At 36.1% G+C, this 17764-nt stretch overlaps 1 long non-coding RNA gene and 1 other non-coding gene across 3 annotated transcripts; one reads left to right on the top strand and one right to left on the bottom strand.

Annotated features, from left to right (window-relative positions):
- The first annotated feature begins 4808 nt into the window (after positions 1–4808).
- LOC141687547 (small nucleolar RNA R71) lies at positions 4809–4915 on the top strand. Its single transcript, XR_012561043.1, has one exon. It is a non-coding gene; the product is annotated as a small nucleolar RNA R71 (small nucleolar RNA).
- A 3295-nt stretch (positions 4916–8210) lies between these two features.
- On the bottom strand, positions 8211–15684 carry LOC141683109 (uncharacterized). 2 transcript variants are annotated; one of them, XR_012560113.1, is made up of 3 exons: positions 15541–15684; positions 14793–15405; positions 8211–8761 (listed from the first exon to the last, which is right to left on the bottom strand). It is a non-coding gene; the product is annotated as an uncharacterized LOC141683109 (long non-coding RNA). The 2 variants fall into 2 exon arrangements; XR_012560112.1 differs by having other exon boundaries at positions 15506–15683.
- Positions 15685–17764: the final 2080 nt, after the last annotated feature.

Below are 17764 nucleotides of genomic sequence, written 5' to 3'. Positions count from 1 at the left end.
TTTTGGTCATAACTTTCAATCCGTAAATCGGATTTGGGTAAAATGAAGGTTAGATAAAAGCTTATGACGTCTATGTGACGACTAGAATAATATGAGACTGAGTATTGATAGATACTTGTGATGCCTAGCAGAGTAAGCGGGGGCATAGAAAAGAAAGTCAGTGATCAGTAAATAGAACTGAAGTGTAGGAAAAGAAAGCAAGTGATCGATGAATAGAAACAAGACATAGAAAAAGAAGAAAAGTGATGGAAAAGTAAAACTGTTAGATGAGTACAAGTAAAGTTGGAAATCATCGGTGATAAGACAAGTACTTCGAAACCTTTCTTCAAGATATATTATAAATATTTTCGAACTTTCTCATAACATGTTGCTATTATTCAAAATAACTCTTGTTTTATATTGAAAGCGCTTTAAATTTTTCAACCTTGAACACTGATTCTTATTGATCTTGAGCCATAAGCCTTATTCTTCATAAACCATTGATTGTTGAATTCTCAGATACGAGCCAGACACATACGATACTACTCCATAAATACATATATACCATATACTGATTTCTGATATTGAATTACTTGACATACCAGCCCTTATTTCTTGTTTAACAAAAGACCAATCCTTGTAACCTTTGAACCCTTGGTGGTCTACTTTCGGATTTTTTCCTTGATTGAAAGCCAATCTTTTTGAATTCCTTGTTATACCTTCATGGTATTTTGAATCACCCTATGCTTCAAGATAAACATTGTTTATGTTTCAGCTTATTGAATTACATTGGTTATCATATTGAATTGTTTTAGAATTGGATGGTTTTATAAATATGGACCAGATTCATGGTTGGACTAGATTCGTGGTCATAATAGGCCAATGCGTGCCTTGGATCCAGTATATAGAGCAAAGCTGGGAGCCTTGCTCGGGGTAGGTGCGTGACTGATCAGCAGCCTAATGGTTTTTAAAATGAAAAGTGAATGTCCAATTCTAATCATTGCTTATTCAGAAACTTGATTCTTCTGAATCATTTCAATTGTTTATTGTTTAACCTCGGTTATGGCTACTATGACTTGTTGAGATAGTTATCTCACTCTTACAAACCTTTTTATGTTTTCAATAGTTGAAAAGGAAATTGTTGGTAACGAGGATTCCCAGTCCAGTGTGCGAGCTAGGATTCCACGTTAAGTTGGATCGAGCTAGCAGGAGCTTTATATGGTAGATGAGTTATACAAGATTGTAAGAACGATATCATTATTAGTTGTAAGTTGAACTAGTTGGGTTTTGGTATGATGTAATAAAAGATAAGGTTGTGGCTTGTTTTCATACTTGAACCTGTTGCGATCCATGGTTGTGAAAAGAAGGTCAATACATATAATATTTTATATACATGTTTATATGTTGTATGTGTGTGTGTTGTGAGCCCCAAACTTCTGACCCGGGTTTGGAGGGCGTTATATTTTGAATCTTTCTTCGATACCAGATATCGAATAGCAGCATGATCAGTGTAAACTGTCACCTTTGTCCCAAGCAAATAAGATCGAAATTTCTCAAAACCATAGACAATTGCCAGCAACTCCTTCTCCGTAGTAGTGTAATTCAGCTGAGCACCATTAAGGGTCTTACTAGCATAGTAACCACATGGAAAATGCTCTACTTCCTCTGGCCAAGAACTGCTCCAACTGCATAGTCAGTAGCATCACACATCATCTCAAAGGGTTCATTCCAATCAGGTGCAGTAATCACAGGTGTTGTAGTTAAACTTTTTTCCAAGCTCTCAAAAGCAGCTAGACATTCTTCATCGAATTTGAAGGGAACATCCTTTACCAGCAAACTGCACAAAGTCTTAGAGATTTTGGAGAAATCTTTGATGAATCGCCGATAGAAACCCGCATGACCAAGAAAACTGCGGACTCCTTTAACTAAGATTGGCGAAGGAAGATTTTCAATGACCCCCACATTGGCCTTATCCACCTCAAGACCCTTGCTAGATACCTTGTGCCCAAGAATGATACCCTGTTGCACCATGAAGTGATATTTTTCCCAATTGAGCACCAGATTGGTCTCAACATATCTTTTCAGCACCAACCCAAGATTGTGCAAACATTCATCATAAGAACTCCCGAAAAAGGAAAAGTCATCCATGAACACCTGCACATTAGTGCCAATCATATTTAAGAAAATGGCCATCATGCATCTTTGAAAAGTAGTGGGCGCTCAATATGCGATGCGGGATTTCTGTTGGATCAGATTAGTGCACCACAAAGTTCAAAAGAGACTCGATGAAAAGCAAAAGTGCCAAATGGATAAGTAAACGTGGTCTTCTCTTCATCTTCTGAAGCAATGCAAATCTGATTATATCCCGAATATCCATCTAGAAGACAATAGTACTCATGGCCAGCTAACCTGTTAAGCATCTGATCAATGAATGAAAGCGGGAAGTGATCATTCATTGTGGCTTTATTCAGCTTTCGATAATCCATGCAAACTCTCCATCCTGTGACTGTCCGAGTAGGGATGAGCTCATTCTTCTCATTAGCTACAACTGTAATGCCTCCTTTCTTAGGCACACATTGCACCGGACTCACCCACGAACTGTCAGAGATAGGATAGATGATTCCTACATCTAGCCATTTATGAATTTCTTTCTTTACAACCTCCTTCATGATAGGATTTAGCCCCCTTTGTTGCTCAACAGTTGGTTTGCTTCCTTTCTCATGCAGAATCTTATGCATGCAATAAGAAGGGCTGATTCCCTTGATATCTGCTATAGTCCATCCAATTACTGATTTAAACTCTCTCAGAATTCTCAAGAGCTTATCTTCATCACTTCCTGAAAGGTAAGATGCAATAATAACAGGCAAAGTAGATGCATCACCTAAAAAAGCATACCTCAAGTGCTCAGGCAGTGGTTTAAGCTCAAGTGTAGGAGCTTCTTCAATAGATGGCTTGAGACGCTTTGGAGAATTTTTCAGCTCTTCCAAACCAAGAGACTCGAATGGCAAATCCATCTTCCTCTTCCATGGAAATGCATTCAAATATTGCATTTGCTCTTCCCCTTCTTCATCTTCACTATCAAAATCCCCCATTAAGGCTCTTTCTAAGGCGTCAATCCTTAGCAAGTGATCAAGCTCCGAAGTCACTACGGAGTCGACCAACTCCACTTTAAAGCACTCCTCTTCATCAATAGGGAATTTCATTGTATTGAAGACATTGAACGTGACATCCTGACCTTGAACTCTCATGGTTAGTTCACCCTTTTGCACATCGATAAGAATTCGGCCCGTAGCTAAGAATGGTCTTCCCAAGATAATGGGAATCTTCTTATCTTCCTCAAAGTCTAGAATGATGAAATCAGCAAGAAAAATGAGTTTATCCACCTTAACCAATAAATCCTCCGCTACTCCTCGCAGATAAGTGATGGAACGATCGGCCAACTACAAAGACATGTTCACAGGTTTTGGATCAGGTAGTCCAAGTTTCTTGAAAACGGATAAGGGCATCAGATTGATGCTAGCTCCCAAGTCACACAAACACTTGTCGAACGAAAGATTGCCAATGGTGCAAGGTATTGTGAAGCTTCCTGGATCTTTAAGCTTAGGAGGTAGTTTTTGTTGCAACACAACACTGCACTCTTCCGTTAGAGCAACGGTTTCCAACTCCTCAAGTTTTAGCTTCCGAGATAGAATACCCTTCATGAACTTAGCATAGCTCGGCATCTTTTCTAGAGCTTCAGCAAAAGGTATGTTAATGTGCAACTTCTTGAAAACTTCCAAAAACTTGGCAAATTGCTAATCGAACTTCTGCTTCTGAAGTTTTTTAGGATATGCCGGAGGTGGGTAGACCTGTTTATCCCCTGTATTACCCTCAGGAAGAATTCTTTCAACGGCTTTCTTCTTCGGTTCCACCTCGGCATTCTTCTACACAAATTTTTCAGCTACCATCTCATTTTCTCGAATTGGCAAAGGTGCAGATGCACCTGCATTCTGAACAAAATCTTCAGAATCTTCATCTTGCTGAATTTGGGGGCTCGCAACCTTTCCAGACCTCAATGTGATTGCCTTCAACTGCTCCTTGACTTCCCTATTGCCTAGATTAGCTTCTATATCACTAGGAAGAGTTCCTGGTTGACGGTTCAACAAAGCATTGGCAATTTTCCCTATTTGATTCTCTAGAGTCTTGATAAAAACCGCTTGGCTTTTTCACATAAGCCTCAACTCCTTCAATACAGATTTTTCATTAGCAGAATGACCTACACTTCCATGCGGTTGTTGATGAAGTTTGAGTTGTTGTCTTGGTGCATACTGTTGTTGAAAACCAGGAGGGTTGAATTGCTTTGCTCCAAACTGCTGATAAGGCTGTTGTACCGCATTCTGGTCGTTGCTCTAGCTAAAGTTAGGATGATTGCGGTTATTCGGATGATAAGTGGCATGAACTGGTTGCTGCGACCTCTGAAAGTTGCTCACAAACTGAGCTGATTCACTAGATATAGCACAATGCTCCGTTTCGTGCACACCTGCACAAAGCTCACAGACACTAATGATCTGATTAACTCCATAGTTAGCTAAAGAATCCACTTTCATCGTTAACACATTTAGCTGAGCAGCTATAGTCGTAACTGTATCCACCCACAAAATTCATGCTACCTTGCCTTGAGGTAGTCTCCGAGTTGGGTTCTGATATTCATTAGCAGCCATCAATTCAATTAGCTCATAAGCTTCATCATAGCTCTTAGCCCATAAAGCTCCACCTGATGCTGCATCGAGCATGGGTCTGAACTGCGCTCCTAAACCGTTATAAATCAATTGATAATCATCCAATCAGGCATTCCCTGATGAGGACACTTCCTAAGCATCTCCTTGTAACGCTCCCAAGCTTCACATAAAGACTCTCCCGATTGCTGCACAAATTGAGTAAGAGTGTTCCTGATTACAGCTGTCTTCGCCATAGGGAAGAATTTAGTAAGAAATTTTTGCACAAGATCCTCCCAAGTAGTGATAGATACTGGTGGTAGAGAATGCAACCAGCACTTAGCTTTATCTCTCAGAGAGAATGGGAAAAGTCTCAGCTTCACAGCATTTTCAGAAACATTGTTGAACTTGAAAGTGTCGCAGATCTCGATGAAATCTCTAATGTGCATGTTGGGATCTTCCGCTAGAGAACCCCAAACTGGACTGAATTCTGCACCATTTGAATTGTGCTAGACTTGATTTCAAAGGTATTAGCCGCAATGGCTGGTCTGACAATGCTAGACTGAATGTCATTTATCTTCGGTTGAGAATATTCCATCAAAGCCTTCGGATTTGCTGCTGGTTCTCCCATTGCAATAACTACTTCTTATTCAACTTTCTCAACTTCTTCAAAAACTTCATCAACAACTTTGACTTCATCCAGTGTTTCCTTATGAGATTGAGAACGTGTTCGCATACACGCTCTCTATAGTACCTGAAACACCAACAAAGCAACAAGTAAAATATCCAAGTCAGTGAACTTTAACGACCACTGATGTCAAGCACATAAACTAAATTTAACACCGAAGTCCCCGGCAGCAGTGCCAAAAACTTGTTCGCACTAAAACACACGCGAAAATATAAGCAAGTGCACGTGATCACAAGTAGTATAAGATTTAAGTCGAGTTCGTTCCCTCAGAGAATCGGTTTAGGTTAAGTTCAGATTATGCACATATGCAACAATGTATGATTATCGTTCAATGCTAAGACAAATAACAAATTGAGTTTTGATTTAACTAAGAGATTATACTAAATAACATTAACTAAGAGAATAAAGATTGAATTACTTAAATGGGAATAAACATGGGATTCTAACTTTATTAAATACTTCATTCAAAGTTATGTCTTTTACCCTAGCATGTGATGGTGATGACAACTAATCAGATAACACGAAACTAGTATACACTAACTTTCATTATACGTATACCCTACTATCAAACATCCATAATTAAGATATAAGTTGAATAGACACCAAACATGCTTAGTCCATATATGTTTATAAAGATTGAAAACATAACGATTTAAGGGCAAGTTATATTTCTTGATTACATAGGTTGAATAAGATGGTTAAAATTACCCACGAATTATGTATTTCAATTCATACATAAACCGATGCTAGCATGACAAGTTCTAAACCTCTTTATTTACTTTTGCTTCAATAGAGATTAACTAACAATCTTAGATGTTAGCTACGCGTCAAAGAGGAATAAGCACAACCAAACTAGAAAATCATAAATCATCACACACAAAGGATTTAAAACAACTAACTATTGAAATCTGTAAATAAATCCGTTAGAACCCCATGACAATGATTAGTTCATAATCGAACTCATTGTCACCATGGGTTCCAATGAAAACATGATAATAAACAATATAAGAGTACTAGGGTTTAAAGACAAATCGAAAACAAGCATCCAAAGTATCAACTATATTGAAGAATACAAAAGTCTTCTTCTCCGTAGTCGTCTTGTGCTCTCTAGGTCTTCTTATTGCTCTCCTTTGGCTCCTTGTTATTAAAAACGTCTTATTTTTTGTTTATATAGGCTTCTGTATGACTTGGGCTTTCAAACTCTCAAAATCGAACTCGAATCAGGATTCTGGGCCAGGAATTTGGCGCGACCGCCCCCTCTTCCGCGCGGGCGCGCGCGACTTCTGTAACTCTGGCGCGGCCGCCCCGCTCTCCCGCGCGGGCGCGCCGTGTTTCTGTCCTTTTTCTTCAATTCTTGTTTTTGATGTAGCTTGAGCTCCGCTCGTCAGAATTCGACGATCCAATAGTCCAAGCGAAGCTATCGAGATGCTCTTCAACATGAACATGGCCTAGGCTTCAGAATCTGACCTCCTTTCAGCATATTTCCTTGAAAAGCTCATTTATTCATCCAACTAATGCCTATAATGCAAAAACAAAAAACACATCAAAAATACCAATAAGTTGAGTCGAAAACACAAACTTAAGCCTGTAATGAAGCGTTCCAACTAGATATAAAATTCACTTATCATAAGGTAATATATGTACAATTTTTAAATTTAATTTACGATTTACCGAATATTTGATGATGAAACTAGAATAAATTAAGTCTCTAAGACATCCTTGATACTTCCGACTATATTTATTAATAATTCCACATGTCAATTCGGGCTGAACAATAATTTGATTAACTTTTAAACTTTTTTTTTATATTTATTATATTTTTCCATATTACTATAATGATAAAAAAATTAGTGTTTTGAATAAAATTTAAATTCTAATAAATTATAGTGTCTAAATTTAGTTTTAAGAAAAAAATAATGAATTTACTTTGAACATTTCTATAATTTTTCATAATTTTATAATATAATTAATATATATTTTAACAAAATTTTAAATCTACATATGACCAAAAATAGAAGTTTAAGTTGTGACCGCACATAGTCACTACGTTATTTTGAAATTTTAAAACCCAATGGGCAGCAAATTTCCCGCTCAGAGGATGAAGAACAAAAATGACTGCACAAGGTCACTTGTACTGAAGTGACCGTTTGTGATGGTTTTGTGTTTCTAATATTTTAAACTAATACTGGCGGCAAAATTCCCGCCCAGTGACAAGGAGGAATTTGTGACTGCTCACGGTCATTCAGCAAAAGTGACAAAAATCGGTTATCTTTATTTCTAGTTTTGCAACCATTGACGGTCATTTCTAACTACGGTCAAAACTGTTCGGTCACAAATATTTTTTTGGTCAAAGGGCTTGGCAAGTTGACTTTATATTTGACCACTAATGGTCATTTTTAGTGACGGTAACTTTTAGTCCAATTTTCTAGTAGTGTATCATAAAAACTGAAAACAAAAGGTGATAGAACTAAAAAATAAGTGAAAGCAAAGTATCACTTAAAAAGTTTATTAATAAAGAAAAACGGGTAAAAATAATATATATAAAATTATAGGTCATATGTGAATAAAAAGGATAAAAATAATACACTTAAAGTTACGATATGAATCATAAAAAATGAAATCAAAAGATGGCGGTATCAACAAATAAGTGAAATTAAGGCACTAATTAAAAATTTCGCTCATTAATAAAGGTTATTAATGCATATACTTCTGTTTTGATATTTAATATTGCTTCCTCTCCTCTGTCATAGTTAGCTAATCCTCACCGGCCAAAATCAGTAGCAAACAAACAAATTTAAATTTTTGATTCTCTAGAATTTCTTACTCAAGCATGCATGACAATTGGAACATACTCAATTGATGAAATTTATAAAGATAATACATCTGACTATCATCACAATCACATAAATCATTAACTCATATTTTTGGTAAACAAAGTAAAACAGACACAAGAGAGTACTTAAACAACCAGAATGTTGGAAACACTTGCAGTTATGAAGACGGCAGTATCATGTCATGAATAATCCCGAACCACAAAACTTTTCTTCCGTGATTCGATCCAGCTTGGAAGCCATATCAGCTGTCAAATAATTTTTCCAACCACCAACCACACCATTCCGGAAAAATGAATCATTTCTTAGTTTACCAAACAAATTACCAGTCTTATTAACCTCTAGTTTGCTCATCCAATCAAAACTACACAAATGGATTATTTGATCAAGCAACCCTGAATTCTCTTCCTCCTGAAAGAAGAATTTCCCTAGAAAATGTGTAAGACGTCTTAAGTGAGCATGAGGATCGTCTGTCATATCTTCGTACCTTATAAACAGCACCATGTGTGGTCTTTTTAGGCTTTCCTTCCAGTATCCCAATATATGATCCCAAATAGGTCCAGCTGGACCTACTGTTAGCAATCTTGTACGATAAAGACATTGTTATATATATATATTGAATATATAACTACTTCACAAAAACATTGTTAATTCTTAAATCACATAAGCATATGAGAATTAACAATTAAATTAGGAGAAGGGTTTGAGAAAACAAACAGAGATTGGATTTAATCTCGAGTCCAGAAAACTGTCTCCTTAAAGCAGTTTCGCCCCGCACCATCCGTGTTTAGCGACCTGCTTCCCAGGATAAAACGAGATACTAGTATAATCGATAGATCGAATATACTCTCAGCGAACTTGAACTGAGCCCGAGAACTATCACCGGAATATTGGAAAAATTTAAGACTAAAGAGACCAAGAATGAAAGAGATGACTCTTATTTTCTTGACTTAATAAAACTGGTGCCCTAAGACTCTATTTATAAAGAGAGGCTTGAAAGGACTTGTTTTTCTTTTCGATGGGGTACATGGTATTTATAAGAAAAACTAAGGAATAGGTTTGTGCTACTCTCGATGTGGTACAAAACCACTTTTCATATTAAAAGGTAAAACTTTGGAACATCAGTTCTCATTCACCTTTTACTCATTTTGAGCGTGTTAATATGCGTTGGAATCCCCTCGAAGAGAAGAATACGTTCCAATAAATACACACCACTAACACATAATGTGTCTCACTCATATAGAGTCTCAAAATGATTCACAACTTAGTCTAAAATACTAAGTTTGTCCAACAATCCCCCACAAATGAGATTGATGGTCCAGTAGCACGCACCACATAGACACCACATAGACAGACAGACGCGGAGCTTGACTTGGTGATAGTTCCGGCGGTCAGATATAGCATACGATAGGTAGAGAATGCTCCTTGAACCTTCGCTCGAATAAGTATATCGACTTTACTGGTAGACAGTATGACGCGATGTCCTTGAACTGTTCGACCGTTTGTGTAAACGATGACATACTCATCACTATATCTTTCCTGACTCATTCAGTTCTCATGATTATGTCCATTTTGGCCCTGGAACATCGTCCTGGTTCTGCAAGAGTTTCTAAAGAATTGTGCCTCGCAATTCTCCTTTGAAGCGGCCATACTTCTCTCTTACATAGGTGATCTTTATCTTATAGAGTAACCCGCGTTTACCCAACTGAATATTATGTATTCAAACTTAAAATCCTTGTATTCGTCAAAGATCATTAAAAGCATAAAGCTTAACCTCGTACCTTACGGGTCTCACTGTTTCATCATCATAGAAATAGGCCAGGGGTTACCCCACAGTGATTTGGTCATCATGATTTAGTTGTCCCATTGAACCAAGTTCTTGGGATCTCCAGTCAGCAAGGTTGGGTGTCCACCATGACGCCGTTAAGCAATAGGCAAGGCTCATTCCTCTCGATGATTTGACGACTATCTCTCGGTCTAACTAGATTCTCTTGTCTTAAACAGATTCGCTCAGTTTAACCATCTGGTTAGTGGATCCAAACATTATCATTTGACTTTACATAGTCAATCATGATAATTCTTGTTGAGAATAGTTGTTTAATGGTATTATGTCCTCATCATAGATGTGAGACATACCATTTCATACACAATAATGTGATCTCCCAATTTGCATATTGATTACACGATATATGCATATTGAAGACACATTTTCCTTGTCATTTAGGAATATCCTTACAAAGTGGCTACTCGGCCTTTTAACTGCATTTATTTTATGCACCAGACTCGTATTCCATCATGAATCGAGCTAAGTTTAGGATTTCCATGACACGACTGCTAAGTGTGAAATGTATTCTCGAATGACTTTTAAGTTCTTAAAGTCAAATATATAATTTACATACTATATTCACATAGTACAATTAGATATCTTTCGTATTGAAGTCCAAGCTCACGAGCACATATCATACAACTTAAATCTCATTGCAATCACTTCCAAGTGACCAATTTCCATTGTACTCGTGCATCTACCCAGTTTACCAACTGTGTAGCCTATGTCTAATTTTGTACAATTTTAAAAAGTACAACAGACTTGCAATCCTTCTTGAGAGATCCTTGTTCATCTACGCTTGGATATATATAAATCCATTCCAGCTATGACAACTTTAGCTTCGTTGACCTCTTCAAAATTCACATCACCAACATGTGCATGTATCATCTAAAAGTTTTAAAGTCACGAAGATTGTAATCTTCAAATCAAAACTTTTCAATCTCATCAAGATTTTCAGAGATGATCCTCTTGTCATTACTTCTCGTAATGATCAGATCACTCACATGCAATCAATTATGACTTGCATATCATGTGTAAATAACACATGCACACTTGTCAATTCTCTGATTTTGAATCAGTTTGACATCTCATATTGACATATTTCATATTTATGAAATAACTTTACTAGTTATTACTTAAGGCTTCACTTGTTATTGATATTACCAGCTTTTAGCGTCCTAAAAACCAGCAATTTCAGTTTGCATCATTACCGAGTTTAAGCGTCCTTAAACTGGCAATCCTTATTCACATAGCAACCAATATTGAGCGTCCTCAAAATGGCAACCATGTCATTTATTTGAAGCCATTGCTTATCATAGCAATATCAAATTTAATATGCCATTATTTCGTGTCAATGTTGTTTCACTCAACATGATCACCGAAAATACAGATTTTCTACTCTTGCTTTATCTAGAGCAACCCTCGGGTTCACGTATATAGATATTTCTCCAAATATCTATTTAGAAAGGCCATCTCAATGTTCATTGATGCACTTTTAAATTTCACAATACGATAATTTTAGTATCATCTTAATGAACCTTATTCTCAAACTCGAGAATATTTCATAAATTATATAAGGTCATCACTTTCGACTGTAATATTTTTTGTATCAGTCTGACCTTATACTTCCTTCAGACCCAGATATATTTTCCCAATTTACAAATTCATTTGGGTCCTAATGCTTCTATCTCGTAAGAAGATCTATATATATTTTTTTTTAAACAAGATTCTGTCAAACAGAACCACTCTCTCTATTTCTTAACATCCTTTCCCCCACAAAGGACATAGAGAGAACATGCACAATCCATTTTCTAGTACACGTGCTAGAAAATCTTGATTTATTGACTCTCAGTAATAGTCAAATTTTCTCTTGATATATTCACTTATCAAGAAATTATACGTGAAGCGCATTGCTTCTATTAAATTTACGAGTTCACCTTCAAGCAAATTATCAAGACATTCGGGACTAGCAATTATCCAAGTCTTTTACTCTCTGCAGGTTCATCCTCACATTCATCCAATAACTCGTAAGTTCATTTAGATGACTTTTAATTACAGATCTACTAGTATCTACTAGCTTATCGCATAAGCATTCCTAAACTCTGTAATAGTATTCTTACGAATCTCAAAAATTAGATTCATATATCGGATATTATTAGACTCAACCATTGTCTATGTATCCATCCAAAATATCTCAATTGATTTTGGATCTCATGCTACCAACAGAGGTATTGATATCAAGTTTCGAGATACCCCCACATTTCAATTTTTTTCAAGAATGTTTCATTACATTCCACTATTCATAGAAAATTCAGTAATTTTCTATTTTAGATACCCCCACAATTTTAATATTTTACAGAATGTCAGAAAATATTCCAAAACTAATAGGAAATTTAATTATTTCCTTCTGTGGTATCATGTTTAAGGACCGATTAGCCCTTCGTAACTAATATCCTCAAATTCAGTGATAGTCTGAGCTGATCACAATCATTTTGCATCTTTCTCAGAGCGCAACTCAAGTCTGCATCTACTCCATTTATATAATACGAGTAAGGTGCAACGACCTCATGAATATTCACGTTGCAAACAGCATTTGCCCGGTGATTATTCATCATCAAATTTATTCTCAACCATCTTAATTATCTGTATTAAGTTGGATTTACCCTTGAGTTTATAGAGCACACATCTCTCTATTTAGATTCAATATTGACTCGACTACGAGTACGAGTGACAAATGTTTTACTATCAAACTAGACAGTAAACACGTATCGTGTCACTACCTCTCATCTGAGCAGGTTTTACGTTATTCATTAAAACCTATAAGATTTTAATATCATGTTAAAAGAACTTCCCGTAGTTCTTATCATTAAAAATTCAATTACCGAATTTCTCGAAAATATTTACATGGTTCACACGAACCTACATTTATGGCTCACCTACTGGTACAACCAGAAAAGGCCCAAGGAAGAACATAAATCTTCAATAAACCCACATTCAGTGATCCTTGATCAACTGATGCGTTAGGGTTAACAACTTTCCGGATTCTCTCCGAAGTTCAGCATAAATACTGATATCAATATTCGCCGTATTAAGTATCACATGGATCACTATAATAGGCTCGTGTGTCACTGCCGCAGCAGACCGACACCAACACGTGAAATTACTATTTAACTGGAGGAAAAATCCAACCAGAAAAATATAATTTATGTGCCGACCCATAACCTGTACTCCAGGCCCATTAGGTTTTTTAATGTGGAGAATCCTGAGCAATTGTAAATCTGGTTCACTTCAGCTGCGCACCTCGTCACATTATTTAACAACAAACATGTTACTGCATTCTATCCAGTATTACAAGTTTGTGATATAACTCCATTATTAAAGATTAAACAATAATAATTGATGCCTTATCATCACTCAACAATGATTAAAAAATTAATCACCAAATAATCAAGTTCCAACATGAAGGGTCACATTTATGTAGCCATATCATTTAATTGCATAGCAATATCATGTTATGAACTTGCAAACATGCATGTAAACTATAGCATATATGATTCTTGTATCAGTGAACTAATAATTCCAAAATCAATTCAGAATTAAGAAATCAATCACCATGTTAACAAAACATAATAAGCTATCCATTAATAGCAAAAACATGGACGAATTATAAATTTGGGTTTAATCTACCAATTTATAATGATCAACCCGAAAGAGATGTCACCAAATATGTCCACTTGAATATAAGTTGATCATAAATCAATAACCATTAAAGCATCAATAGCCTTATAAGAAACCAATTATCCAACAACTTTGTGCTTACTTTTGCCTCGTACCTGTTATGCTTAAACAAAGCACCACTTAAAATCGAATTTATATTAATTTCAAGCACATGGCAACAAGTGATCAAAGAAATTAACGCACTAAATTTAATTTAATTAATGAGGCAAATAATGGCCACTCATATACCCATAAATAAATCCAATTTAAACAATCAAATTGACTTTTGCGTCTACTCACAATAAAGTATGAAAATTGAAGAAAACTGCTTTAAGATTGTTAGCAATCTTGTACGATAAAGACATTGTTATATATATATATTGAATATATAACTACTTCACAAAAACATTGTTAATTCTTAAATCACATAAGCATATGAGAATTAACAATTAAATTAGGAGAAGGGTTTGAGAAAACAAACAGAGATTGGATTTAATCTCGAGTCCAGAAAACTGTCTCCTTAAAGCAGTTTCGCCCCGCACCATCCGTGTTTAGCGACCTGCTTCCCAGGATAAAACGAGATACTAGTATAATCGATAGATCGAATATACTCTCAGCGAACTTGAACTGAGCCCGAGAACTATCACCGGAATATTGGAAAAATTTAAGACTAAAGAGACCAAGAATGAAAGAGATGACTCTTATTTTCTTGACTTAATAAAACTGGTGCCCTAAGACTCTATTTATAAAGAGAGGCTTGAAAGGACTTGTTTTTCTTTTCGATGGGGTACATGGTATTTATAAGAAAAACTAAGGAATAGGTTTGTGCTATTCTCGATGTGGTACAAAACCACTTTTCATATTAAAAGGTAAAACTTTGGAACATCAGTTCTCATTCACCTTTTACTCATTTTGAGCATGTTAATATGCGTTGGAATCCCCTCGAAGAGAAGAATACGTTCCAATAAATACACACCACTAACACATAATGTGTCTCACTCATATAGAGTCTCAAAATGATTCACAACTTAGTCTAAAATACTAAGTTTGTCCAACACCTACTCCATTGCAAAACAAATCTAAGGCAATTTCCAAAGAAAAGGGGGAAGGTTGAAAGTTAGGCTTGTTACAATAGTGAAAGAGTGAAACAAAAGTGTCCTTAATATCCCTGCACAATTACACTAGTTTTCCCTCATCCATAATCGATTTAGGGAGGAGAACTGTTGGAATATGACATGCAATGATCCTAAAGCTGCTATTTTTAAGGAGTTGGAAATGGTTTCATACTCAGAGGGTTTAAGTAATTCGAGAAAAGGAACAAGCTCATGCGGGGTTTTTTTAAGCAGAGGATGATGAGGAACTTGAGGACTACATGCCTAACGGTTGATTATAGCATAGATAATGGCTTTCAACCAGGTGGTGCCAGATTCGGTTTGGGTACAGTTATAAGAAAGGTATCATTCACTTTGCAAACCTGACGGAGAATACCAGAATCCTTTGTATTTATAGCTATAGGCTGAATTTATGCCTTCTTCTTTCAGCAAGGAAGAAAGCATATCATCGACTTCTGGGGTAGGAGAGTATGCCATCATTTACTTTTTTACGAGGTAGGAGGGGAGAAAGATCAAGGAATTGTGCTGTCCTGCTTATCTCTCAGGGATTTTCAATCAGCTGCAAGTACAAAAATATATAAATGCTGTTAGTACCACAAATTACATACCTCAAATTACGAATATGTAGAGAGACTTCGCTTAAAAAAGAAACTACTCACTCATTACACAGAAAGGAACTTAAAATATATCTGACCTAAGTAATGCTCGGAGAATAGAAGTTGCTACACAATGGAAGAGTAAAATTATATATGATAAATTTGGTAGTATAAGATCCAAGCTCACAACCGAATGCATATCGGACCCAACAATCTACCACATGTCAATCCGAAAAAGTAGTGATTTCGTACACATACGTTGTTGACTTGTACCTATAAAGGTCTCAAATACTCTTATTTTTATTTTTATGAGGATATGGGGTGTTACAGGTAGCTTCTCGAGAAACCTTCAGAATTTTTTAAAACTGTCCATTTCAACCCCTCATGTGCCGCCAGATAAGGTTGTAGAGATCAGATCATCAGATTCAGATGCCTGTAGGCTTCTGTCTTGGTGCCTTGTTAGTTGTACAAATCAGTTGGTAAGCTAACAAATCCATGCAATACAAGAAAGCCAATATCAGTTCAAATATAATATGTCCTCAATACGATTATTGTATAGTTGGTCAGACATTGGGAGTAGCTATAGTTGGTGAGATACTGCCAATTATAGATATCTTAATCAGCTTTGTTCATAACCCCAAAACTTGTTCACATCTCCAGGTAATCAAAACCGAGGGGATGCTCTATCAAGGCATCTAGCAATTTTTATTAGTTTTTCAGAGGGTTACAGAAAAGCATTACTGGACCAAAACCATCCCATCCAATGGCGGAATCAGGGAGAGCTTATTTTCTGGTTCAAGCCCCGACTGGTCTTGGAAGATTATCGTATTACCAAAATCTCCTTTTTCCAACTTTGATAGGTCTTCAAAAAAAAATCTTATTCGACCTCTGTCCCTGACTGATCTTGGAATACAAGGAAAATTTTATTTGAAATATGGTTCAGCTTTGAGGGTTTCGGAGTTCTGGTTCCATCACTGACCAGGTTCCGCACTGACCACATACTCTGTCCTAGTAGGGCAGATACAGGGTTCTAGTTCTGGGCTATAAGTATTCAAAAGAACAAAACAAACAAGTAGTAACCGTTCAGGTCTGCTGCAAACTTTGGACGAAGAAACATAACCTACATACATATTATTTAACCATGAAATCATCACTTCCGCAATCTTTAAAGCAACAATTAAAGCAAGAAAACATGACTTATGTTACGGAAATTATATTTACAAATTTGTGTTACGTAAATTATATTCAAAATATATTGAGTTTGAGTGTAGAATTTCTTACTCAGGCATACATGACTTTAGAACATATTTATTCAATGCTATCTTATAAAGACACTTGGCTTTCAAATAAATCATCAACTCACATCTTTGGTAAACAAAAACACTAGCAGAGTACAACTTCGGAAATAAATAATAAAGATTGCAGCATCATTTCATGGAAATTTTTCTTCCGTGATCCGGTCCAGCTTAGAGGCCATCTCTTCCGTCAAATAATTTTTCCAATCACCAACCACACCACTTCGGAAAAATGCATCATTTCTTAGTTTTCCAATGAAGTTACCAGTCTTATTAACCTCCAGTTTGCTCATACTATCAAAGCTACATAACTTGATGATCTGATCAAGCAACCCTGAATTCTCTTCCTCTTGGGAGAAGGGTTTTCCGGTGAAATGCGCTAAACGCCTCAACTGAACATGAGGCTCATCGGTCATCTCTTTATACCTCATAAACATCACCGTGTTTGGTCTTTCTAGGTTTTCCTTCCAATATCTCAAGATTGAAATAAAAGTGTCCTTAATGTCTCTACACAATTAAACTATTAATAACAATATAATAAAGTCAAGGCTACATATTCCTTACAACCAAATAGAGACAATTTTATTTCTGAGTTCAATATAATTAAATTCTGTTATGATTTGTATTACTATAAATACTAGATTGCTTGTAACTTCTGGACTAAGTTTCACAAATGAGTTAGTTACAATTCTATTTCTCAGTTCTTCTCTGTGCTTCATTTCTTCTTATTAATGTTCATTGATTCATGAAAGTATTTATAGTATCAGAGCTTAATAATTCAAGAGTAATCTTCCGCAAGCCTTGATTCTCATAGTCGTACTCATTTGATGAAGATTTATCATCTCAATTGCATCACAATCGCCGATTTACTGATTACGATTCTACGTTGATATCCTTGAAAGTTTCAGGCATTAATGTCGATCTCTCGATCTCTCTCTCTATCTCTTTTGTTTATCTCGATCTCTCTGATTTTGAATCTCTTTTATGAAGATAGTTTCGATGCTTCCTACTACTTTATGTCTTCAGA

This window comes from Apium graveolens, chromosome 9, assembly GCF_009905375.1.
Source record: "Apium graveolens cultivar Ventura chromosome 9, ASM990537v1, whole genome shotgun sequence".
Lineage (NCBI taxonomy): Eukaryota > Viridiplantae > Streptophyta > Magnoliopsida > Apiales > Apiaceae > Apium > Apium graveolens.
The sequence above is the reverse complement of the archived record's forward strand: the minus strand, read 5'-3'. Positions and strand labels throughout refer to the sequence as shown.